At 40.0% G+C, this 27,695-nt stretch overlaps 1 long non-coding RNA gene across 1 annotated transcript; it reads left to right on the top strand.

Moving 5' to 3' along the window:
* The first annotated feature begins 15,494 nt into the window (after positions 1-15,494).
* On the top strand, positions 15,495-19,509 carry LOC140629162 (uncharacterized). Its single transcript, XR_012027016.1, has 4 exons — positions 15,495-15,586; positions 16,698-16,812; positions 17,478-17,630; positions 19,165-19,509. It is a non-coding gene; the product is annotated as an uncharacterized lncRNA (long non-coding RNA).
* The last annotated feature ends 8,186 nt before the right edge of the window (positions 19,510-27,695 follow it).

Genomic DNA, 27,695 nt, shown 5'->3' with positions numbered 1-27,695 from the left:
CGCACAGTTGGAAAAAAAAAATGGAACATTGTGGTCAAGTTCAAGTGGAAGTGGGATCATTCTGTACTCTGTGTTTGGTTCTACCGTGTCTGAGTTAGGGATCACAGAAGTGGAGAGTTTCAGTTGGATCCCAAAGGGAACAATCTAACTCTATTTTGTAAATTCTGACCAACACTAAAGTTATCATTGGAGACTTGTCACTGAGTGTGCAGGTTCAAAGAGCCCATCTGTTGACACGAAAGGGACTAACATTTTCACCTTCTTTATAATATAACCATATACCAATTTGCACCATCAACACCCAGTTTGACATCTCATTTCTGATTATGATTTCTTATTACTAATTTCCTTTGTAGATTTAAGCTTGTCTCTAGTGTGCTGCTGGGTTCATTCTGGCACAACAGTAGCCAGGTTACATTAGGCAATGAGATTTGATTCATTCCTCTAGGATTTTGAATCCTCTTTATATTTGGCCTATTTGCAACGAGTAATTAAATTAACATGCAAACACCCATATTCTTAATGTTGCGCTGTTGGTGAGAGAGATCCAAGCTTACAGTTTATCCATCATTGCTGTGAACACAATACAGCATCAACTACATTTACAAAGTCAGATTCTCTTTAATAGTGATTGTCTGCCCGAATAATTATTGTGGATTTGTTTTAACATGCATTCTAGAAGAGCCACACATTTTTATTCTGAACAGCCGTTCTGTATATGTCTTGGTTGATTGGCTTTAGATTAGCCATTTAATGAAAATAAAATGTATTTGGAGAGCTTCGATGCCACTGTCAGTTTATCAAGAGCTCTTCAGACATAAAAATGAAATCATTTGGTGGGTTCCTCTCCCTTAATGGGAAGTCATGCTACAGGGCAACTCCTTGGGATAATGAAGGGAGCTGAGTGTAAAATGTAAACATGCAATTAGGAGGCCTGGCTGTTTGGTGTGTTTATCTACTGCATAATTCTCTGAACTAATTAATTTTATGCTAAAATGTTTGAAATCTAGATAATTCAGGCCTGATTTGATTGCCTATCTATTAAAAAAGATAATACCTCATATCAAACGTTCATCCTTTGGTAAGCAGGTTGCTCCTGGGTGTTGGGAAACTTTAGTGTTTGGTCTCGGACTAGATTGAAGTGGGAGGAAGACCTGCCATGCTAGCAAGGTGTTTGTGAAATATCTTTGCATATCATTCCATTTCAGTCTAGAATTAATACACTGAAGCCTCCTGGGTGGTCAGAAGGGTTTTATGAATCTCAGGTATGTAAGAAAGAAAGGTAAACTCTCTTCTCTAACTTTTCACCTCTGCATTCTGAAAAGCTGATTTGTCTAAGACATTTGGAGAGGGTAGGTCCTCTGCATGTCTCAGGCCCAACCCTTGGAGAGATGTTGTATCTGAGATTAATTTTATCTGAAAATTGGTGGTCCCTGAATGTGTGATTAATGGGCATTAAATAGTATTCTAGATCTTAAATTATTGACAAACTGATATTTGAGAGTCCTCAACTTGCAATTTATTTCTTTGCATTTATTGCCTCCTTCTAAGCAAGATCTCATATAGGCTTCAAATGCTCCTGGGAGGGCCTTTCCTCTCATTTCTAGGACCTGTTCTGATATTGCATTTGATTGAATTTTGGAAGTGGCTTGGGTGATTTCCAGGCTGGCTTGGAGTTAGGAGTTTGGAGTTAGAGGGTAAAATCACCAAGAAGACAGTACATATCCTCCATGGTAAAGACAAGCCAGAGGGTCCTGATTTACTCAAGTTTGTATTTCACCTTTGTCATAATTGTTCTAATGACACTATAACAAGAAGCAGATGGCCTTCCTTACAGGAACCCTCCAGAAACCATATGGCATGAACATCTGAGACAAGCAGGGGGCTGTTAGCAAGGGGAACATTAACAGAGAGAAGGACCATAGACTCTGACCCGTTAAAAGCTCTGAGGCTCATGCTGAGCCACACACCCATTTTGGGGGCCTGTTCAGCCAGAAATGACCACCGCAGCCTCTGGTCAGTGGGGTATCTCTAAAAAACCTGCCTCTTGGGCTAGAAACAGAGATCTTCCTCTTGGTCTCACTCCTTATGGCTTTCTGTATCATACTGAAGATGATGGTTTGCAAGGGCATAATCAGCTGTGAAAGGTGTGGATGTGGCATGGCTGCCAGGAGTGGCTCCAATATGACAGATATAAGGCAATCACATTTGAATTGTTTGTAGCCCAGAAAAATGGTTAAAAGAATAAAAATGTGTATTAAATATGTGTGATAAAAGTATTCATAGAGCAACATTTAAGCTTTGAACATAAATAATAGTAAGTATTGAACTAAACTGCTGACTGTTGAATTCCTCTGGGTTAGGTCTCAAGCATGTTTCTTCGTTATCTTCTTTTCTACCCTTTTAGTAGTTTATACTGTTCATTCTTGTGGTGTTTGACACCTTCTGGTCACCACTGATGCTTCCACATTGCCAGGCTGGAAGCGTCTTCTGAGCAACAAAAAACACATATCTACCTACTTGCCATGTCTGCCTGGAGACATCTGAAAGTCAATATGTGCAAAATGAAGACTTTGACTCCTCCCAGACTTGTTTTCCCACATTTCCTATCTCAGTAAATGTCACCGCCCTCCACTTAATTATTTAAGCCAGGAAATTGTCTTTGTTTTCTCCTTTTCCACCTCCCTTCATACTCAAGTAATTATCAAGCCCAAATATATGGTGAACTTGTCCTTTTCCCTCCAAGCTCAATGCCACCATGCTTATCAAAACCACTGCCACTGCTTTTTTGATTCACAATCACAACCTGCCAAATCTCTCTGCTCTGCCTATTTCCAGTCCTTTTGCCATATAATAGTCGCCATTATTTCTTATAAATATGAATCAGATGACATCTCTCCCCTGCTTAAAACCTTCCAGTGATGTCCTAGAAGGTGCTGCCTCTTTCTGTGATTTTACCTCAAATCATAGCCCCACATTCATCCCACTCCTCCGAGTCCTCTCTCCTCCCCAATGTCACTCCATGTGGCCCTGAAACTAGCATATTGCCCAGTTATCTTGGCTTAAACATCAGTTCCTCACAGGCTGCCTTGTCCACCTGTCTATTTAGTCCCCTTATCCTTGCTATTCTCTGCAAGCACCACACTTCCTTCATTGCCTGCACCACAACGTGAAAGCACATATTTGCTTGATTCCTGGTATATGTTGTCTTTCCCACTGGACTATAAACTTAGTGAGAGCAGGAGACATGTCTTTCTTTTAAATTTCATCTTTGAGTAAATGAAGTGCCTGCATTGTTTTGGTAGCATAACTTTTAACTTTTTATTTTGGTCACTTAAAAACCTGTTAAAAATCAGTTCCTCTTGGGACACCTGGGCTGCTCCACAGTTGAGCACCTATCTTCGGCCCAAGGCATGATCCTGGAGTCCTGGGATTGAATCCCACGTCGGGCTCCCTGCATAGAGCCTGCTTCTCTCTCTACCTATGTCTCTGCCTCTCTCTCTCTCATGATAAATAAATAAAATCTTAAAAAAAAAATCAGTTCCTCCAAGAAAACATTCTCTATTTCAAGTTATCCCACCGCTGGGTTACCTTTAGGGACTTCTTGTCAATCTGGCCACTAACTCATGGAAATGGGGAAACTCCTGGGGATGCAGGAGCACTCACTGTCAGAAAATGGTTAGGAATCATTTCTGGATAATAATATGTATGGGTCCTGAATATGTGCCAGGCGTTTTATAAGTGTCACAACAAGTTGATGAGGGGCTGTATTCATCTGAGTCCCAGCAAGAAATCAATGGTAATGCAAAAGGAATTTAAATAACTGGCTACTTACAGTGATTTAAGTTAAGGGAATAAAAAGTTATGTGGAGACCTCTGAGGTATTTACAGTGGTAGAGAGATGTCATCACTCTGTAGGGTGCATGATGCTCTGCCCTAGTCCCTTGTTCAGACCTGGAGGACTCATCCCCCTGGCTGATGGCAGTGCCACTAACTAATAGGGTGGCTGGGAATTGCTTTAGCTGAAGACAGCCATTTGCATCCAGTATCTGCTCTGAATAAGGATAGCGGCTTGGTCCCTTCCTGACAACTGAAGATTCAACCCAATTTCAGAGATGTCCATAGAGTCAGCAGAAATCTTCAACTGCAAACTCTTTCTGCCCAATCCTGATTCATTTCTTTCCTCACAGAGGTTGATCCTAAGAGTTTTTTCCATTAAGCTACTTATTATGAATCTACATTTCAAAGTCTTCTTCTTAAAGAACCCAATTTAGAGCATCCTCTTGGCCTGAAGATAAAGTACCAAATTTCAGTGAATGCTGTAGCGTTGTAAGAGGGACTGCATGATAGAAGTTTTGGTCACAGATTAAACAAACAAACAAACAAACAAACCCTAAAAACAAACAACCAACTCAGTGACTGTCCATGTTGCACCTTCAGGGAGTGGAAGGAGAAACAAATACCCTATACCGTGACCTCTTTTTCTTCTCACTCTCCACCTTTCTGCTACTGTCTTGCATCTGCCCAATACAACTGGAAGCTGGAGTTTGAGGGAGCCTGAGTGAGGCATTTCTGGAAGATAAGCTTCCTGGGACAGAAAGCTGGGCAGAGAAGGGTGGAGGGCCAATCTGTAGGGGAAAAGGGAGAACCATCACAGGTGGGTACTATTACTGTTCCTTGTTTACAGATGGGGAGATAGATAAAGAGATATAACCCGAATAAGGTCATGCAGCTTGTAAAGGATAGAGCTAGAATATGGACCTCAAAGTTGATGCTCTATTTTAAAACATTTTATTTATTTGAGAGAAAGAGAGAGAACTAGCAAAAGTACAAATGGTGGGGAGGGGCAGAGGGAGAGGAAGAAATAGACTCCCCACTGAGCAGGGAGCCTGATGCGGGGGTTCGATCCCAGAATCCTGAGATCATGATCTGAGCCAAAGGCAGACTCTTAACTGACTGAGCCACCCAGGAGCCCCAAGGTCTATGCTCTTAATGCTATCTCTCTATCTATAAAGTCTGCTTTGATTTCCAGTACTTCTTTCCCTCCTAGGGCTTAGATATTCTTTGCACACCAAGACTGACCTTTCTATTTCTTTTGCAATCCTCTCATTCCAATACACAAAGTCATTTTGGCCAGTCTCTGTAAGACCTGAGAACTGGTGAGAAAAATTAGAAATTGAACAAGTCATGTCATCAAATCCTTGCTAAGCATACGTCCATGACCACAGCCCTGGGTGAATTCTGTTTCGTTGACCAACAGCATTGATTTCCAGAATAAAATATCAAACAGTTGTTTGAACTGTGAAATCCTAATTATGTGAAATGTCTGATGTGAAACCCCAGCATGTTATCTTCCAGGCAGTAAGGCTTCTACTCAGAAAGGGCCTATAACTTAGAGTGAATCTACAGTTAGTCTTAACAAAGGTATCCTAATTCATGGCTTGTTTATTGATCTCCCCTGTTGTGTTGACCAGCCTTAGAGCTTGTTTCAGTCAGCACCTCCTTCAAAGAAAGCTCTTTTTATGTGGGGCACCTGCAGAAATAAGCCAGCCTAATTGGAGCCTTACACTTGGTCTCCAGAGGGCAGGGATCTCTGCCGAGACTGACTGGGATAAGAGGAGGAGGGGTTTCTCCAATAGAATTTTGGAAAAGGAATCATGGTAGATGCTGATATTTCAGTCGTTGTTGTTGGTTTGTTTGTTTGTTTGTTTGTTTGTTTGTTTGTTTGTTTTTCTGGAGGCAATGATGCCATGGTCCTGTCACGGGTCACTGCTCAATATCTGAAAAGGAGAAGATCCTGGTAGGGAGACCAGGCAATGGGACAAGGTCAGGAGTTGCCCTTTAGGTTCTCCTTTTCTCTGTTCCTAGAACTCATAGTGTTTTCACCTTTGGATTCTTGTAACTGACTATTCCTTTGCTTCGGATGGTTTCCTCAGTCCTAGTGTAGATGATTGATTCTCCTCATCCAAGTCTCTGCTCAAATGTTGCTTCCTCAAAGAGGCCCTCTCTGACCACCTTATAGAAAGTGTCTCTATCCTCTTGCACATTCTCAATTCTACTTCCCAGTTTTATTTAGTCACGTAACTTATCATTTATGAAATTATCTCACTTACATCTCTCCAGTTAGAATATTTGCTCTGCAAAGCCAGATACTCTGTGTTTTTCCGTGTATGTTGAGTATAGTAGATGCTCAATATATATTTCTTGAGTGAATGAATGATTGAGTAAATGAATGAACTGCAGGGGCCATGCCTGTCATCACAGAGACAGCTGGTCAGGTGGGTCTGTTTTCCAATCCAACAGGCCAATTTTGAGACTCTAGCTCAGACTCTCTCTTTCAGAGAGGCCCCTGAGATGAGGGAAGTTTTAAATTAAGTCAAAAGGGATACAACTTGGTGGGGGATAAAAGGAGAATTTTACTGCTTTCCTCAACTCCAACTGAAAATCATTTCTGAGGCAAAATTTTCAAGCCCACTACTTTGGCTATTTTATAAGTCATCAGACGGTCTGTGGTGGATCTTGGTTGACATGAGACTAAACAAATGCAATGCCCTAATTAGCTTCTGCATGGAGGCTGCATCCAACGCTGAGCCAAGAGCAATTCATTGTGTGTGCTGGACAGTGTGTGAAGAGGAGTAATTGGCCAGGATTGGAAAAGGATAAATTTAGTTTAGGTATTTGGGGGAAAAAAAAGTGCTTTGTCAGATAAATCAGGCAGTGGAATGATCTGATTAATGAACATGAAATAATAATTTGATGCTTTGTAAAGAGGGCTAGAGACACTGAAGGGAGAATGAATGAGAAATTGGGGGAGAAGAGGAGACAAAAAAATTTTGTCATTCTGCATTGTTTCTATCATCAACCTCTTCAAAGGGAAGCGGAAGCTCACACGTTGATAAGTTTAAAAGAGTGTAAAATCTCACTTAAAACTGGTATTAAAATACATATTATGCTTTAAAAAATTTTTAATTAAGGTAAAGTGCATTTGGTAAAGTTTACAAACTGCATTAGTCTTAAACATAAAGCTCAATTAATTTTTATTTATATAAGAATCACCCAGAGAAAGACATAAGAAGCACCATAAGAAAGACATTTCCAGCACCACAGAAGCTCTCTTTTTTGCCTCTTTCTTGTTAATCTCCAGAGATAATAACTGTCTTGAATTTTATCCCCAGAGAGTAATTTTGTCAGTTTTTGAACTTTACATAAATGGAATCATACAGTATGTCCTTACGTGTCTGGCTTTTTTTGTTTAGCTTAATATTTGTGAGATTTATCCATGTTACTACATGTTAGTGGCTTACCCTTTTTTTTTCTTTCATTCGTTTGTTCCTTTCTTTAAATTAGTTTCAGAGGTAGAATTTAGCGATTATCAGTTGCACATACCACCCAAGGCTCACTACCTCAAGTGCCCTCCTTAACACCCATCATCCAGTTACCCCTCCCCACCACTGACCCCCCTCCAGCAGCTCTTAGTTTGTTCCCGAGTTCAGTGTCTTACGGTTTTCCTCTAGCTCAGTTTTCATCTTATTTTATTTTTCCTTCCCTTCCCACATGTTCATCTGTTTTGTTTCTTAAATTCCACATATGAGTGAAATCATCTGATATTCATCTTTCTTTGACTTATTTTGCTTAGCATAACACCCTCTAGTTCCATTCATGTCACTGCAAATAGCAGATTTCATTCTTTTTTTTTTAAGATTTTATTTATTTATTCATGAGAGACACAGAGAGAAAGAGAGAAAGACAGAGAGAGAGAGATGCACAGACACAGGCAGAGGGAAAAGCAGGCTCCCTGCAGGGAGGCCAACATGGGGCTCAATCCTGACATGTGACTCAATCCCAGGTCTCCAGGATCACACCCTGGGCTGAAGGCGGCCCTAAACCACTGAGTCACCAGGTCTGCCCGCAAGATTTCATTCTTTTTGGTGGCTGAATATTACTATTATATATATATAATATATATTAGTATAATATATATTTATTATATTATGTTATTAGTATATGTGAACTATTAGTAGTAGTGGTATATCTATATCTATATCTATATAAATCACATCTTGTTTATCCATTTATCTATCAATAGACATCCGGGCTCTTTCCATAGTTTGACTATTGTGGTGCATGTGCTATAAACACTAGGGTGCATGTGCCCCTTCAAATCACTATGTTTGTGTCCTTTGGATAAATACCTGGTAGTGCAATTACTGGGTCCTAGGGTAGCTCTATTTTTAACTTTTTGAGGAACTTCCATACTGTTTTCCAGAGTGGCTGCACCACAGTTTGAATTCCCACCAACAGTGTAAGAGGGTTCCCCTTTCTCCACATCATCGCCAACATCTGTTGTTAATTTTAGTGGTTTATCTTTTTTAAAAACAAATTCTATGCCATATTGCATTATATGAATATATCAAGTTTGTTCAAACATTCTCCTACTTGTATACATTTTTTTTTCCCCAGTTTTTGGCTACTCTGAATAAAAGGGCTACTGAAATATTGGATATTTAGCAAGCCCTTTCTGAGTGGCCTAGAAGATTATCAGGGTGTGGACTTGTGAACCAAATCTCTTATGTCAAGTCTGAAAGATAAGCAAGCTCACATTCCAAATTTCTCCTCATAAATGATAGAAACAAGAGGAACATAATAGCCAACATTTATTAAACATGTATTATGGTCCAAGCCCTGTAACACCTTATAAGATAGACACTATGTTTATCACTCTCTCTCTTTTTAAAGATGAGAAAACTGAGGAAAAAATATTTTAAATATCAAACACAAAAATAATATAAGATCCTAAATCCTTCAGTGGTTGTAGACTCAGCAGTAGGTGGAGTAGGCAGGGTGGGATAAGGCAGAGAGAGGCAATCCATGTGGACTGGTCTCCAAATAAGTTAGGACTTCAGTAAATAGCACAGCGGCAGGTGTTCAGGCCAGAGCTGCCTCTCTGGCAGATTGACTAGATGTATAGACCCCTGGTTGCTAGTCTTCGGGCCATCCGCACATGAATGGGTTGAGCACTTCATAAAAATGCAGATTCACGTTGATTGATTTGCAAATATTGAAACATCTTTGCAACCCCAGAATAAATCCGCTTGATCATGGTGTACGATCTTTTTAATGTATTCTTGAATTTTGTTTGCCTATTTTTTTTTCAAGATTTTTGCATCTAAGTTCATCAGGGATATTGGCCTGTATTTTTTTTCCTTTTCTTTTCTTTTCCTTTCCTTTCTTTTTTCTGTTTTGTTTTCTTTTCTTTTTCCTTCCTTTCATCCTTCTTTCCTCCCCTTCCTTCTTTCCTGACTTCTTTCCTTCCTTCTTCCTTCTTTCCTGTGTCTTTGTCTGCCTTTGGTATCAGGGTAATGCTGGTCTCATAAAATTGATGAAGTTTTGGAATATAAGTGAGGTTTGGCAGGGTGAGGTCTGGAGCCGATGACCAAGAAAGAATTCTTGAGACATGTTTGGTGCAAAATGGTGGTTTAATTAAAGCGCGGGAATAGGATGCATGGGCTGGAACAGCGGCTGCCCCAGGCCTGTGAGGGGTGGCTGATTATATACCTGGGAGTTGGGAGGGGTTTGAGGATAGTGTCCTCTCCAAGCAATTTTGGAGGCAAGGTCTCCAGGACCTTGAGGGGGCTGGCTATTGTTAGGAAAGAGTCACTTACTACCGTTTAATAAAACCTGAGCCATAAAGCCCTTCAGATGTTATGGGTGGGCCATGTGCTTATGGATGATCACCAACATGTATCTTGGGAGTTTAGAGATAAAGGAAATTTATTTTTTTTTTTTTTTTTGAAAAATAAAGGAAATTTCTAAAGGAATTTTTGTATGTTAAAGTAGACTCACAGGATCCTGGGGGTCGGGCTAGGATTGCCTTTTGCCCTTAGCACAGTATTAACATGGAGGCAGTTGAGTCCTTAGAGGAATATCCCTCTGCCTGTTTCAGGGACTTGTCAGTATGCTTTGTCCTCAGCTAGTCCTCTGTTCCCCCATCACTTTGACTGAGAGAACACACACACAGAGAGGCAGAGACATAGGCAGAGGAAGAAGCAGGCTCCCCATAGGAACCCTGATGTGGGACCAGATCCCAGGCCCCCCGGAGATCACAAAGGCAGACACTCTACCACTGAGCCACCCAGGTATCCCCCTTTCAACAGTCTAAATATATCCTGCCACTGCCTTTCGGCCTAAAAAGTTTCCATAGAAAAAATCAGCTGATAGTTTTATAGGGGTTTCTCTTGAATGTACCTATTTGTTTTTCTCTTGGTGCCTTTAAGAGTCTCTATCTTTAATTTTTGCCACTTTAATTATAATATATCATGGTATATCTCCTCAGGTTCATATTGTTTGGGACTCTTTTTTCCCGAGATACAGATATGTTTCCTTCCCCAGGTTAAAGTTTTCAGCCATTATTTCTCTAAGTTTTCTACTCCTTCCCCTCTTACAGTATCCTCATGATATGATAATATGATTGATGTTGTCCCAGAGGTCCCTTAAACTATCCTAATTTTTTAATATTCTTTTTTGTTGTTGTTGTTGTTGTTGTTGTTGTTTGACTGGCTGATTTCCACTGTCCTGTCTTTTTTTTTCTTTTCATTGTCCTGTCTTTTAGATTATTCATTTATTATTTTATATTATTTAATCTGCTACAGATACCCTCTAGTGTGTTTCTCATTTCAATTATTGTATTCTTCAGCTTTGATTGGCTCTTTCTCCTATTTTCCAACTCTGTTGAACCTCTCACTGTGTTTCTCCATTCTTATCTGAAGTTCGATGGGTATCTTTATGATCATTACTTTGACTTCTTTAACAGATAAATTATTTATCTCTGTTTCATTAGGGTTTGGGGGGGGCTATCTTGTTTCATTTGAAGAAATGAAATGTTTGTTTGACTTTCTGTGACTTTTTTCTATGATTTAGCAAAACAGCAACCTTTCCTGGTCTTGAAGGAGTGGCCTTATCTATGTAGAGTGGCCTCTATGTAGACTGTGTGCAGCTGGTGGCTTTGGCAGGCTGGCTGGAGCTAGATAGGCGCAGACCCAGGGGTTCCCAGGCTGTGCTGTGTTGGATTTGCCTTGGCTGGAGCTAGAGTGTTCATGGGCCAGGGAAGTCCTGGGGTGCACCACATTGGGGCTTTCTTGGGGGGACAACTGGAACTGGTATGGGTCAAGGACCTGGGGTACACTGAGGTGGCCCTAGAAAGCTGGCTAGAGTACCTGGGCCCTTCTCTTTTCCACACTATCACAGTGGAGGGAGAATGTAAAATTGGTGCTCACAGGTGCCTCCAGCCCTGGAGAATAATCCAGCAGTTTCCTACCCTTTTGGCATGTAGTAAATAGATGTCCACTTATCATCTTGTTGCCTTTAAACTACTGTTTGTTTTAGACTGTGACTGAGGGCGCATAAGTCTTCACATGAGTCTCTCTGTGATATCCCTCCCTACTGTGTTGGGGATTGGGTTCTAACTTTTACCTTATCTGTGCCTTTCCTACCCTTCTCTATGTGGTCCCTCTATTATTTGCTGTTTGGTTAGCTCTCAGTTTTTCTTCAGAAAAATTGATCTATATGTGAATATAGATTTAGTGCATTCATGGGAGAATGGGATTTCAAGGTCTTCCTACACCACCGTGTTGAACTGCCTCCTGGGAATCTTATTTGTAACGTGCACTACCAGTGATGATGATGGGTAGTGAGGGTTGATATCTGTATAGCCTCAGCAGCTGTGACTTTTGAAGGAAATTTGTTTTCATTGTCTTATCTGTCAAACATGTGGTTGACTGACTGGGTCTCTGAATGCACTGGCTAAATGGTTTGGTGTCATGAAGTCTTAGCCAATAACTTATAAAATCTACTTTCATATATAATATAGCTACACAATTCTTTCTGTGATGAGTGCTTTTATTTCCGGAAAATCAACAGACATTTCTATTTAGACTCATGGGATGCCTCCTGCTCATGATTTTGGCTTTTGGAATTTCTTATTTAATTTTCAATGATGAGGGATCCCTGGATGGCTCAGCGGTTTAGTGCCTGCCTTCAGCTCAGGGCATGATCCTGGAGTCCTAGGATTGAGTCCCACATCGGGATCCCTGCATGGAGCCTGCTTCTCCCTCTTGCCTCTCTATCTCTCATGAATAAATAAATAAAATCTAATAATAATAATAATAATAATAATAATTTTCAATGATGAGGTTGGGGCTAAAAAGCAAAGTTTTCTTTAAAACCTAATTTTCAATTTTATTAGTTTGTTAAGACTCAACTTTTTAAGTTTATTAAGTTTTTTTAGGGATCAGTAATGATGTGGTGCTTACATTTCATTAAAAAGTCCATATCAGAGAAGAAAACATAGGCTGTTCTGCTTTCTGGTATTCCATTTGGAAAGTATTTTATGAAAGTGTCAGGGAAATGAGTAAAATGTCCTTATTCATATTCAAATTTGCCAGGAAAATCCATTGGCAAAATGGCTTCCAGTAATTTAAAGTAATTTAACATACTATAAGCAAAAGCTCCTTTTCCCATTTGTTTTCTTAAGTGAGAGAATTATTACCCAAAGATTGCATTAATGTGACTGTTAAAAAGCTTCCATATATCTCCAGAAAGACCAAGGGCTATTGAGGGATTTTTCCCTTAGTCCAGGGAATGCATTTGTCTTTTAGGTGTTTCATAAAGTTCAGGAAGATGTGTTTAGATGAGTTGCAAGAATCTGAAACCTGTCTGTCCCAGGCTCCCTTAACTCCAGGCTGGCCAGTACCAGCAAAGGATAACTGGAGATGCTTCTGGTGACACCTGAAGAGTTGGTTGTTTAGTGGAAGAGAAAGACTCTGGAGTCAGACAGCCTTTGTTTGGATTCTGGTAACACCTACTGAGCATGAGCCCCTGGGAAAGCTGTTTATCTTGCTATGCATCCACTTCCTTACCTGTAAAATGTGCATGATGGTAATACAGTACTGGTCTCTGTAGGACTGTTGTGTGCATTCTGTGCAAGTCTACATCAAGCTGTGTATCCATTAGCAGTCAGCTGTCACTTTTCTTATTATGTCTGGAGCTGCAGGCCCTCTTGCCACTTCCCAGTGGACCTCACGAGTATTCAGCTATGATACTTTTGCAATGTACAGATAAGTTGTTGATTTATTCAGCTTCTGTCTACATGGGGGTGGTTTTTATAACAAGACAGAAAGACTGGTTTACTTAGTGTAGGAAAAAAAAAAAAAAAAAAAGCTCCTAGAGTGAGAAGGTTGGAGTGGGTGTTTCATGGAGTGTCTGAGATGATGCATGTGATTTGGATAGATGGATTAGAGTGGGAGCTTGATGACAAAAGCTGCTCTAGCCAAACAACTCCTCTCCCCAGCTTTCCTGGGGACACAGTGTCTTACCATTAAAGTGGGCAGATTAACTGAGAACATTGCGGCAGCAGGAAGCAGTTGTCCCGATGAGCCAAGCACCACCTAGCGTAATCCTGGGAGAATGTGTTGGTGGATGTGTTTTGTGGGGAAGGAGCGCAGAGACATGGGTGTTGCTGAGCTTAAGAAAACCAGTGAACTGGGTAGGGCAGTGAGGGCCATGCTGTGACATCCTCACCACTGTAGCTCCACAGCCCACATACTTGGCAGCAGGTTCCCAGTAACCATCAGACTGCAAGATACAGCTCCTCCACTCATCCTTTCAGCACTCCTCAGGTCTCAAGGACTCCTTTTCTTCTACTCCTGATACTTCTTTGTCCTAAATATCTTTTGAGTCTCAATTTAGCTAAAACTTTGCCAGCTTCATAAAATAATTAGAATCTGAACACCTTGAAACTGGAAAAGAAAAAGAAGAAAAAGAAAGAAAGAAAGAAAGAAGAGAAAGAAAGAAAGAAAGAAAGAAAGAAAGAAAGAAAGAAAGAAAGAAAGAAAGAAAGAAAGAAAGGAGGGAGGGAGGGAGGGAGGGAGGGAGGGAAGGAAGGAAGGAAGGAAGGAAGGAAGGAAGGAAGGAAGAAAGAAAGAAAGAAAGAAAGAAAGAAAGAAAGAAAGAAAGAGAAAGAAGAAAGAAAGAAGAAAGAAAGAAAGAAAGAAAGAAAGAAAGAAAGAAAGAAAGAAAGAAAGAAAGAAAGAAAAAGAAAGAAACTGGACATGTATTAAATTGTCCTCCACTCCTGTTTTCTGGCATACCCAGGCTTCACTTTTCTCCCTTTTCTGCTCAACTCTTTAAGCACTTAAATTTCTTCCCTTGGAAGATATGATTTCCTTCAGGGCATCTTCTCTGTTACCCCCAAGAGTATTTCTCTATAACTCTATCTATTTATTTATTTATTTATTTATTTATTTATTTATTTATTTATGAGAGACAGAGGGGATGGAGAGAGAAAATCTTAAGCAGGCTTTACACCCAGTGCAGAGCCCAATGCGGGGCTTGATCTTAGGATCCTGAGATCATGACCTGAGCTGAAATCAAGAGTACGGGCACTGAGGGGGGCACTTGACGGGATGAGCACTGGGTGTTATTCTGTATGTTGGCAAATTGAACACCAATAAAAAATAAATTTATTATTAAAAAAAAAAAGAAAGAAATCAAAAGTTGGATGCTTAACCAACTGGACCACCAAGGCATCCCAAGCATTTCTCTGTCCTTCTACAGTACCCTCTGCATTTCCCCACCACATTGCTTGCCACCTTAGTTGTTTTCTGTTTTATTTGGAAATAGGAATAGATTTATAGATGTAGCAAAAATAGCATAGAGAGGCATATTCATCACTCAACTTCCCTCAATCGTAATATTTTATATAACTATAGAATATTCTCAAAACTGGAATATTGACATTAGTATGTACTTAACTATTAGACTGTAGAACTTACTCGGACTTTACCAGTGTGTTTTTGTGCATAGCTCTATGACAGTTTATCACATGTATAGTGATCAAGATTCTCTCCTTGACCACAGTCTAGTCAGGCTTCTCTGAGTTCTTTTCAAATAGGCCCCTTCTTTGGACATGTCCCCCAGGGCCCAGTTTTAACAGGAACCCTGCTAAGTTTGGCTGGAATCCCCCACCCTCCATACCTGATCACCCTTGATAGCTAACCAAATTCCTTTTTTTTTTTTCTAACCAAATTCCTTATCTCCACCATTCTCTGAGTGACGTCTGACATCCCGGTCTGACCTTCAGCAGGAATTTTCCCTTACCCATGATACCTCCTCTTAGAAATTTTCTATCCACTGACCCTCCCCACTCCCTGACCCTGCTCCTTGGCTATAAATTCCCTCTTCTTCTTGTTACATTTTGAGTTGAATCCGTCTCTCTCCCTTATAACAAAATATTATTTTAGTAGTCCCTGTATCTATCACAAGAGTCCCCCTGAATAAAATCTGCCTTACAATTTAAATACGTATCAAGAACAAATATTATTTTCTTTAGTAATAGAGATTATTACAAACCACCCCAATCGGGATAAAGAACTTTCCCTTACCATCAGGAAATCTCTTACCAAACTTAATTTCCTGTTTACCTGTTTGATTCCTCCCACAGATTATCAACTACCTCAGAGCAGGGTTTTGTTCACCCAGGAATCTCTTATGAAACAGAATAAGTTCTTGGAAAATACACGTTGGATAATGGGTAAATGAATCCAGAGTCTTCTCTTTCTAGGATGACTGCCCTATACTGTGGGGGCCTCAGGGACATCAAGATGTGGTTTCCTTCCCCCCCCCCCCCCCCCAGTGTCTGCCATGGTCCTGGGCAAGCAGACTAGCCCAGGCAGGAAAGACTCTATACTTCCAAACCTGGAAATTCCAGGGGCAAACAGTTGGGTTTGAAGCCCATGATTTAAGACAAGCCATTTTCTGGTCCTCATGTTTGGTTTTGAGAAAACCATTTGGGGTAACTTTTATGGCAGAGCCTCCTATACTCCAACTTGGGTCCCAACTGGGATTCCTGAGGTTCTCAAGGACTTAAGTTATTTCTCCCCGACTTAAAACCTGGCACCTGTGACTTGGCACCGAAGGAAGTTGGTGATGAAAAGACACCAGCCGGATAGCTGCTTAAGTAGCTCTAAGTGGTCTTTTTAAAAGAACGATCTGTGCCCGCCATTTTCCCAGGACAGTTATTCAGAATGGAGAAGCTCCTCTTTGTCTGCCACCATCTTCACCTACATTATCAAGATATCTTTGGATTTTATTCCCCTTGGATACATAGATTAGTTAAGGAAATGGGCCCAAGAGGAATATTTTCTTAGGCCTTTTGTTTTGCTCTTGTTCATTGTTCTCTCCTTGCTTTTGTTTATTTGTTTGCAAACTTGTGTAGTTGTTTAAAGAAACTTTATGAGCACAGATCATGTAGGCAAGATTAATTTTGTCCTATAATCAAATCTATTCCTGTGACAAAAAAATGTAGCTTAAGTTTAAAAGTGTTTGGTGAATAAAATTAATTGCATCTACTAAATAAAATGCATTCTGTCCAATACATATAGATGTTCTGTCAACAAGACAAATGGACTCAGTAGTATAAGTATCTGTGTGGATGAAATGCATAATAATGTAATCACTTTGCCAACAAAATGCTAAGTTGCTTTAATCATTCTGTTCACAACATAATGTAAAGTGATTTAGTGGGTAAAATGAATCCACTTACAAATTGTTTTATGGTCATAATGCAGCCCTTTGGTGGAATGTGAATTGATGATAATAATTTTATGGGCAAATGATTTTTCAATTAAAATGTCTTTTCACAGACAAAATGGGAGTGTTACAAATGGCTCCTGATAACCGCATGCCAAGTAGCAGGAAAAAAGGGCTGTCACCTACATTAACCAAAGCCTCGATTGAAAAAGCCTGACAGCTCAAAAGGTGATTTACTTTCATCCAATTTGTAATTTCCTTCCCTCCCACTTGAGAAGTATTTGCTTCTTGCCATTACTGACCCAATAACAAAAATTAGATCTAGCAACAAGACCACCAATCACTGGCTGCCATGGTTCTTTCCTAGACCTTAATTGACTATGCTGTATTGTTCATCAATAAGTACTTAGATCCAAGGCAGTTCTTTCTGCTATCTAACATGGACCCAATTATCTTCAGTGTAATAATTACTGTACCCATGAAAATGGAATAAATCATTATAATATATTGGCTTTTAATTTGAAGGTTGTGATGGAGAAAAAAAAATGTTTCTGTCTGGGCTAATTGTCATATTTTCTTTTTAATAAGATGCAATGCCCCTCAACTGCTGACCAGTTGGAACTTTGATTGCCTTTTCAAGCTTAGGTTCTTGAAAATGGCCCCTCCCACAATGAATTAGTCTTGCTAGAGAGAAGAGCTGTGTCCTCCAGCAGCCCTGTTTGTTTTCTCCATAGTAGGAAACAGGGGTTATGGGACCTGGATGCTCATCTTCCCTTGCCCTATAGAGAAAGGTGGGAGGCAGTTCCCTGGCTGGTTGCACTGTGGTATCTACTTCCCTCCTCAAGCAAGGCAGCTTCATTTCTGTCCCTGTTGAGAGTCTCACATTCTTTCAGATATCCTATTCTGGAGGTCAAACCCACAGGAAATGAAGCAAAATGCGTTTTAAGGCTGTGCAGAGGAGAGGGTCAATCAGAGATGCTGGACAGTCTATGGAGAGACAACAGAATTAGCAGTAAGAGCAAGAGGCTGCTAGGAGAACGGAGCGGGTATGGAAGCTGGGTCTGCTGCTCCTTGACTGGGTTATCTTGAGTAGGTCACTCCACCATCCTGAGCTTCCCTTTCTGTATCTATAGAATAAAAATGCTACTTACTTTTGATTGCAGATATGCTTAAATGAGATAATGCACAAAAGTGCTCACACGTGGTACCCAGTAAACAACAGCTATTAGTGCTACTGTAGTCACACCACACAGCTAGGCCCTGGGGATCAGAGAGTGGGGCAATAAGAAAATAGGTTATGTACAGCCCTCCTCTTAAGAAGAGGAGCTAATTGATGACGGTGGGATGAAAACTTCAAATGTATTTGTCACCTTCTGTTTTGTGTTGCGTCTCGATTTGCCTCCAGTGCTTTAGAAAGCTCACTGGTATTCCTGACTGCCTACATAGCTTCCTTATTGTCTTCTCTTCCTTCTGGGCAGCCAGAGTCCTTGAGTGTCTTCCCTCCACCTATAGCGCTGCTAGAACTTGCAGGAAGAATACTGGGGTATTGCTTGAGGAATTGCAGTCTTGGACTTTTAAAGTCCCAATCTTGCTTTTTCTCCACAGGTAATTAGGGAGCAAACCCCTCTTCAACCATTCTGGTCCACAGTTTATCCAATCCAATTTCAGAGGCAGAGCGGCTTCAGGGTTCAGACAACTCCCCTAAAGACAGCCTCTGCCTGAGGCCTACCTCCCTTTGTATGACTCAGGCCTGGTCCCTGTACCTAGGTGAGGACAGACAGTTGCTATTCCCTTGTTTTCTAGCAAAAGTACACAATTTTTTTTTTTTTTTTTTTTTTTTTTTGGCGGGAACCACTCTCCTTCTCTCAGGCCAATGGGCCATGTCTCTCTGGCTACAGTGATTCATTCCAGCATGGGAACATACCCAGTGGGTCCATTTCCAGGTGATGGTTAGATGATGGTCAGCTTGCAGTGCTGGATGAGATCTGGGCTGCCCCATGGCTAAGATCTTGCTCTGCTTTGTCCACACTGTGTGCCCAGTGCCTCACACAGCACTAGGGCAGAGGCTTGGGCAGATACTGTGTCAGCCTGTAAACAAGCCCGTTGGTCAAGGCATTTAAAAGGGTGAGCAGAGAGTAGCCGTAAATGTCTTTTCTCCCAACCCCTCGCTGCCCAATGGCCTGGTTCCCTGCGATTGGCCCCGTGATCCTTTCATTAGCTGATGATTTCCTATCTTCAGTTACCTCCCTCCCCACTTCCCCCAAGAATGGGTGCCTGTGGGAGGGCAGATGTGGACAGGAAGCAGAGCTGGCTCAGGGAAAGCTATTATATGCATGATCTTATTTGATCATTGCAGCAACCCAATGAGATAATCACTGTTGTCATCTTTATTTTAAAGACAAGGGAACAAAAACCCAGGGAATTTCAGTAGCCTGCCCAAGATGTGTAGTTAGTGACCATCAGGCCCCCAGTTGGGACAAATTTCAAGTCTTTGTTCTCTTTCCAAATATGCTGCACTTAAGATACTCTCAAATGTAAATCAACTTCTTACCTTCTCATTCCTTTTTAATCATATCTTAGGCAAATGTTGCTTGCCAGAGATGAAGGATACAAAGACGAGCGTGACACAGTCTGCTCCTTGAGAAGTTCAGAGGCAGCGAGAAGATGGAGGGGGCAGTACAGAATATCTTTTGAACCTTGTTTCTCCAAAGGAAGATGTTTTCAAAACTAAATAGAAGAGAAAAATAGTACTTGTCAAGGAATCATACTATAAAATGTGATCACCAATAGCTAATTTCTTTTCAGTTGAGTTGAAACAATGGACTTATGCAGCATTTTAGAAAATACTTAATTGTGTCAAAATCCAGAATCCCAGGAAGTTGCTAAAAACAAGCTTTTAGAGAAATAGAGAATCGTAACCCTAACCCTAACCAACAATGGCATGAGCCTGTGAGCCTGTAGTTGTCAAGGCATCCTCTCTGGGCTCTGGTTGAGTGGATGCATTAAAAGATAGGAAAGGTAACCGATGGGAACTAATAAAACCTGAACCAGGTCCTCTTCTGTTCATATTTGGGTTACTCAGGCAAAAATTCCTTTGGGGAATGCATGAAATTTTTAATGTAATTTTTTTTTGTTTGAAAACAAAGAAATACAAACTTTTAGTGTATTAATGTGCAGGCACACACACAATATTTGTGATATTTTTGAAATTAGATCATTTTTCTTGGGCTTTTGCTGATTTATAGGTATGATTTTGGCAAATGTGAAAGAAAAATTGTACAAATACAGAAGGAGAATGGGACGCCATTTCCCTATTAAGCTTTCCCTATTAAGAGAAAAGGGAATAAATAGGTGAAAGAAACCCGAAGTCCTGTCTGGAAAGTCATTTGAAGTTCCACTCAGCTCGACAGAGAATGCTGCACAATTCAGCTCTGAGCTGCTGTGAAAGCTGGGCTGGGAATTTGGCTGTCAAACACTCAGATGAACTTGTGTGCGTGATTCAAACTGAAAAGTTAACCAGCTTTACAGAATTGATTAGAAAGCTAATCAGCAGGACAAGAGAGGCAGTGAGAGCCTGGGGGAGGGCAGGCTTCCTTCCAGCGTAGTGTGGCCCTGTTCTGCGGCAAATGCTTCCCTTTGTCTTGAGTCAGTATTTTGAAAAGTTAGGCGTTTAACTTGGGGAAAACAATGTGGAAAATAGTGCCCAGTGTGGATGGCTTCTCTGCCTGCAAGTTGCCAAACTTCCAGTAGGGCCAGGCTCCTGAAATAGCTGAAAGCAGATTTCATTTTAGCCACTTTTGGAGACTGTCTTGAAGCACCGAAAATATCCTGTTTTATATGTTTATCTTTTACAAATAAGTAGATGACCAATATTTTAAAACCCAATTTTTCCTCTGTAGCCTATTTTGGTTGATAGGCTAAATATATGTGATTAACTCTGTTGTTAGGGCTTCATGAGAAAATAATCCTGGTATGGAAGTTTTTTCTTTTATGATGCTTTCATTAATTTGTTCCGATTAAATACTAATCTAGCTCAGTGATATCTGAGTTTTCCTCATACACTCCCTTAATACAGCATTTTTAAAAAATAACATGTGTAGGTTTTATTATGAGGGACAGAATTTGAAGTCAAACTTGGGTTAGAATTTCCACTTTGCCACTTGTGTTTGCTTGTTCAGGTTGCCTCTTCTGTTGAAGCTGTACATGAAGATACATACCAGGGCGCGCCTGTGTGGCCCAGTTGATTAAGCATCTGCCCTGAGCTCAGGGATTGAGCCCCTGTCACAAGCGCTCCCTGCTCAGCGGGGGTCTGCTTCTCCCTCTTCCTCTGCCTCTCCCCCTTGCTTGTGCTTTTTCTTTCTCTTCCTCAAATAAGTAAATAAAAATGTAGAAAAAAAGAAAAACCTACCATTAAGGGTGGTTGTGAAAGTCGAATGAGAAAAGTGTGTAGATGAAGTACATAGTTCTGACACCTATTAGGCCTGCAGCAGATTCTATTTTTCTTTATTAATATTTATAGAATACTTGGAAGCTGTTCATTTACTTTTCTTTTTTCTTTTATATATATATTATATATATAATTATATACATATATAATTATTGAAGTTCAATTTGCCAACATATAGTATAACACCCAGTGCTCATCCCATCAAGTGCCCCCCTCAGTGCCCATCACCCAGTCACCCCCACCCCCCACCCACCTCGCCATCCACTACCCTTTGTTCGTTTCCCAGAGTTAGGAATCTTTCATGTTTTGTCACCCTCTCTAATTTTTCCCTCTCATTTTCCTTCCTTTCTCCTATAATCCCTTTCACTATTTCTTATATTCTCCTTAATACAGCATTTTAAGCATGCTTCTCTCCACCTCCATATATCAATATTTATTCTTAAATTATGAATATGTAGTATTTTTAGCTACTATTTCAAGCCACAATTGACACTTAGGGTAAGGCTTATCATTAATGACCATTCATACAAAATCTATTGATTGCTTTTGTTGGCTCTTTGACTAGTCTAGTTAGATTATCATGATTTTCAATCTTATAATGTGGCTGACAAAGCTCAGACTAGGAGATGCAGTTCTATGACCCCATTTCCTGTTGATTTCTTGTGCTCATACCATCGGTATTATCTTCATTTTGTATTTTCTCTGTAGGGAATTTCTTAAGCTTCCCATTCATTAGTGAATGTTGGTTTGGTTAAAACAAGATATTACTATCCACAAGTCCACTAACCAAGCACAAGTAAGTTGCAGAGGATTACTCACTTCTGATCTGTGAAACTCTTCACTCCCTTCAAGGTGCCGCATGACCACATGGAACATGTTTCCATCTGACAAACAACCTGGGAAAGGGATTCATGGACAATCATGTATTAGTTATTAGTAAACTATTTTTTAAGCATTTCTAATGTTCGCTTATACTCAGTAGATTGTCCCGTGAATCCCTGGAGACATAGGCCACCCTCTTCAAGACCATGTCTGACTCCTGCAGCCTTTGCTGGATCCAAGGATACATAGAGCACATTTGGCAGGCTTTAAGGACCTTATCTGGGACAGGGGAAGCTCTGAGACTAGCAGAGCTCTGGGACTAGCTCCAGGAATACCATAAGGTGACCAAATTTGTGATGTAAAAGTAGTTTCAGAAAGGAACTTGTAGTATGTCAAAGTGTCAAAGGCAAGCTTCACCTGGATCACAACTTTGATAGACATTCTATCCCTTATTATATGAGCTAAATTTTATTTCTTCTACCTGATGCTTTGACCTTTGACTAGGTTTTGTATTTGATGGGTTTGATTGGTTCTGTGTCCTATACGTAGTAAACATCCATGTTTGTTGAATAGTAACATTTAATGTCACTTTTTATTGCTTGATTGCTTTTAAATTTAGCAATAAAGAGCTTAATGGTGTTTCTCTTTAAAATATTATGCCTTTCTTTTTAACTTGACAGCCTTTTGTTTATATCTGTTGCATGAATATGTTTGATTTATTCCAGATCATTCTGTACCAGGCCATCCATAAGCTCTTTGAAAGCAGTGCTGGGTGTAGGGCACCTCTAAACTCCCTGTATCACCCAGGAAAATCCTCAGCACAGAGTGGGTACTAAATCAAAACTTTAAACCAGGTGGTAAAAATCAGGCTGGTTATATATGGGAAAATTCTGGCCTATATATGCCTGCATAGTGTTATATTTTTTTCATTGCCTACATTTATATATATATAAAGAGCCAGATTCCCAACTCTCTTAATAAAGAGAAGATCTGGGAAATGTCGATCTAGTCTGCATGCCTGCCGGCATGGCAACTATCAGTTGGAGTGCACTTATCACTGTCCTTCTTGACTGAGTAGTCATTCTCCAGTTTGTCCCAGTCCACACCACTCTCTGATACATGACTGTCAGGTGGCCACTTATTATCAAACTTGTATTTTTTATTTTATAATAGGACAATTAAAAGGAAAATGGACTACTTGTTGAACCTATACCAGATTCCCTACATTATTTCCCCTCTAAATTCCTCTCTTATGCCCAACGTTGCTTATTACTTGTCATGTCTACAGTAGGGCAAGCTAGAAGTGCTAAGAGGGAATCCTAGAAGTGGCCCAAAGCAACAACAGACAAGAAGTGTGAGTGTGTGTGTGGGGGGGGGGGGGGGGGGTTGGTGGGAATTCCAGCCTCCTGTTCCTCAGGTAAAATCATCTGTGGCCATGCTCCATGTGGTCCAGTAGACAGTCCCCAGCAGGTTGATCCCAGTTACCCACAGTGTTTGATAACATGACCTTTATTGGCTTTCTTCCTTTTCTATCCTACCTGCTCACTCCACAACTTCTGTTTCTCTCAGAAATAAAGGAAGAAAAAAGAAGAAGACATAAAGGAAAGATCATGAGGACTGCATGTTTCATGGGAGTGAGACTCTTTCTTAGCATATTGAATGTGTGAGAATAGTCTTTAATTGCTGTGTTTATGGTGAAATAATATACCCAGTCCAGTTCACCTATCTACATTACATTTTTTTTAGGCATTTGAATTTTCTTTAAATTTTTATTTATTTATGATAGTCACAGAGAGAGAGAGAGAGAGAGAGGCAGAGACATAGGCAGAGGGAGAAGCAGGCTCCATGCACCAGGAGCCTGATGTGGGATTCGATCCCGGGTCTCCAGGATCGCGCCCTGGGCCAAAGGCAGGCGCCAAACCGCTGCGCCACCCAGGGATCCCGCATTTGAATTTTCAAGTTCTGTTTTAATACAATAATAAATATATGAATAAAAAGTAAAAATATGTAAATTACTTCTCACTGTTCTTAAGTTTTCCCATAGCTTTCTGAGCTTTAAGAAAGCTTCTGGGATGGGAATGCAGGCTCTAATTTGGAATCCTGTTGGAACCTCCTCTTTTCTAGAACTCATGCCAAGACCAGTTTTCTGTAGCATCTAAACAAATACTGAGAGAATGGACTAAGCAGTCACCAGCATTTCAGGGCATGGGATGTTTCTTCATGTCTGTTGTGTTTAATTATGTCATGGTAGATGTATGAGACTTTATAATCAGTCTCACATTATTAATTATTATTATTATTATCATTATTATTTTATCAGTGAGTTGGATAATGAGCCCTTTGAAGTCCTACCTGGTAGGCTGCTGGATCTGGGAGAGATCATTTCATAGGCCTGGGACTCTAGGATTTGTGAGCTTTAGAGAAAGAAAAAATAAGAAAAAGAAGATACAGCTGTGATTCTGGATTGAAATATGTCCCACTTTTCACTATATTTTCCTAAAGGCAATCAAATGTTTTGAAACTAACATAAGTGTCTATGATTTAGAGGTGTGATCTTAAAGTGGGAAGTGTGGCCTCAGATGCATGTGAATGATTAAACCAGAACTGTACCCACACTGTTGTGATCCAGAGATTCTCCTTTCTCTTTTTCTTCTGCTGCATGATTTCTTCTTTTTCCTTTTTTATTGTGTTTATAAAGCATCTTCTCTGTATTTGGGTATTTATGTGTCGTATCTGGAAACCCTAAGAATGGCCATTATCTTTATTTCTGGTGCCTTGACCAGTCATTTGTTTCCCAAGTCAAGTAGGCCTATCTCTAATATGTTGGAGGTTGAAACATTAAGTTGCATGTAAACTCAGTAAACAAGTGCTGAGGTTGATTGATCATATCTGCTATGGGTGAAGTCATGGCCACTTGGGTACTACACATTTGTCATTTCCGCTACATATAAAAGTGGCACACTTGAGCAGCATCTGATACCTAGTGGTGTTATGATTAGCTAGGATACTACTGGCCCACAACATGTGTGTGTTTAAGGAAATTAACTGTCAGCATTTAGACATCACAAAATGTAACATTAAAAAAAAATCTAGATTTCTGGCTTCTGATGAAATCTTAGAAGATCTGGTGGGATTGAGTCCAGATGGTCTGGTGGCAAAAATTGGAGCAGCTGTGCCTTCCTAATTCGCCTCAGTGCTCTCTGCTCCATATGATTTTCTCAAATCTGTATCTGCTGATTGTCTGTGAACACTTAAGCTTGTGAATACAGGCCCATGCTCATGCAAAGACTATTTCTAGCATGTTTACTCTCCTCCCAGAAAAGACAGTGTGGCCTAGCTAAGATGGCACCAACCTTGGAAACAGAAGGTTGGATTTCACACTTAGGGCTAGTATAGCTTTCAGAATTTCACAAAACCTCTCAATTCCTGTCCCCTTAGTTGTAAAATGAAGAGTCATCCCTTATACAATTGTTTGGCAATCAATTATAAATTGCTATGTATAGGGTCACAGATTAGTGATGATAACACTAAAAGCCACAATAAGCTATTATTTTATATATAATAAAAATAGTGAAGAAAGCCTAATTGTTTTCATAATTATCTTCAACTAGAAGGGCTTTTTTTTTTTTAATTTGGCTCCAAGAATGGAAGAAAGATAGAAAATGAGTAGAAAATATAAAACTTTATTAAGAAATTTGTGTTATTTTGAAACAGTAACACAATGGAAGGTTTTGACTTTGCCATTAACAAGCACAAGGAGTCAATAAGCAGAGGCAGCTGAGACAGGAGCCCTTTCCTGGGCCTGATGCAGGCTCTTGCCATTGCAGCGTATTTACAGCATTCTGGTTGGCTGGCAGTCAATTTAAGAAGCCTTGCTTACTGGGCAGTTTATTATTTAGGCAAATAAGGAGAATGTATATAGTCTCAAGATGTGTATGAAATTTCATAGACCTAAAAGGAATTTGACTCTGACTGATTGAGAATGCTAGCATTCAAAGAAACGGATGACATTGATACTGGGTTGTTTCATCTATTAAAAACAAATGATTTGAAATAGTTGTTTTTGTAAGTAAAAAAATGTTGAATATTGACAATTTCATGTTTCTAACTTGTCTTAATCTGTTTAGGCTGTTATAACAGAATACCATAGAGTGGATGTCTTTTAAACAACAGAAATATATTTTTTACATTTTTAGAGCCTGGCAGATTTGGTGTCTGGTGAAAGCCCACTTCCTACTTCAAAGTATATTATTGCTGTGTCCCCCCATGGTGGAAAGAGCTAGGGATCTCTCTGGGGTGTCTTTTATAAGAGTACTAGTCCCATTCATTTAGGGTTCCACCCTCATGACCTAGTCACCTCTCAAAGACCCTATCTCCTAATACCATCTCATTGGGAATTAGGGTTCCAATATATACATTTTGATGGAACACAAATATCCAGTCTATAGCACATTACATAGTAAAATAAAAATTGAATTGAACAACCAAGGGCTGATTTTGCCATACTGGGCTAGGTTGACCTGGGAGAAATAAGTCTGAATCAGATCTGGTCTCTGCCCTCTAGAAACAATTGTCAGAAACAATCCTGCTCAAGACCACCCATGGAAAGGCTCATAACTAAGCTCAGCAATCCCAGTGGCAGAGAGGTTAATCTTGTCTGAGACAATCTGGGGAGGTCTGTTGGAGGAAGTGAACTGGGACTTGAAAGCAGAGCAACAGTATGGGGTAAGGGGTAAAGCTGGAGGATGGTAGTGATGGAAAACACATATCTAAATCTTATTATTGGCCACTAAATACATTCATTTCTGCCATCTGGCTTAGCAATGCCTAAGTCCATAGCCTGGAAACATCTGGAAAAAAATAGATACAGATTCAACTATCCTAGATGTTAAGTCTGTGTGTGAGAACATCTTTATGTTTGTCAACATGTGGATAGTAATATTAAAGTAAAAATTGAAGTGGGCAATAGTGACCAGGAAGGAGGTACAGACTGATTGAGGAATAAAATCACATTCCTCTATCAATAAGAGAAAAGTGTACAGAGCATATAGTGTAAACAAATTCACATTTCCATTTGCTTCCCTTTCCCCCCAACATTAATCTTTAGGAGTTGGAAGCATAGAAGGGAACTTAGTTTTGTTTTTATCTTATGGTTTGAGATGTGGCTGTGACTTAACTTTTTCATTCTGTTTATAACTAAAAATGACTCATGTTCATTTCCATCTCGGCAGCCAGGAACCACTTTGATAGTATCTTCATTTTCCGTACCGTTTTCCACTGGGGGTTATTACCAGAACTCTAGCAAGAATGGTAATTTGTTAGAGCATGAGGAAATGTCTATAAATCCTTAAGGACTTGTCATATTAGAAAGAATTTAACTGCATGATATGGGCAAAAAGTTGTAGAATCAATGATAAGAATAAATAAGGAACAACAAGTGGTCTAAATTGATATCGACATTGCACAATGCCAGCTATCTTTACCCCATTATGTCTGCCATAACCCTGGAGGGATGCCGAGGATCACTTATATTGTGTCAAGAGAAGAGTTGGAAGAGCATCAGTTTTGAATATGTTATGTATTAGTTTCTTTTGTGCATCTATGTGGAAATAGATGTCCCCAAAGCTATAATTCATATTTTAGCTTCAGGTTTCTTAAAGATGTGGAGATTTTCTTGGCTTGGAAACAGATGGAGATTTCAGACAAAGTGAGGCTATCATTGATAATGTACTTAATGTCAGTCAAAATAAATCTGTGGTGGGAATTCTAGGCAGATTGACTTTTTTTTTTTTTTTTTTTTTGCAAAACATTAAAATTTCCAGTTGTAAAGAATGATGGTACA

The sequence above is a fragment of the Canis lupus genome (assembly GCF_048164855.1).
Source record: "Canis lupus baileyi chromosome 1 unlocalized genomic scaffold, mCanLup2.hap1 SUPER_1_unloc_1, whole genome shotgun sequence".
Taxonomy (NCBI): Eukaryota; Metazoa; Chordata; class Mammalia; order Carnivora; family Canidae; genus Canis; species Canis lupus.
The sequence above is the reverse complement of the archived record's forward strand: the minus strand, read 5'-3'. Positions and strand labels throughout refer to the sequence as shown.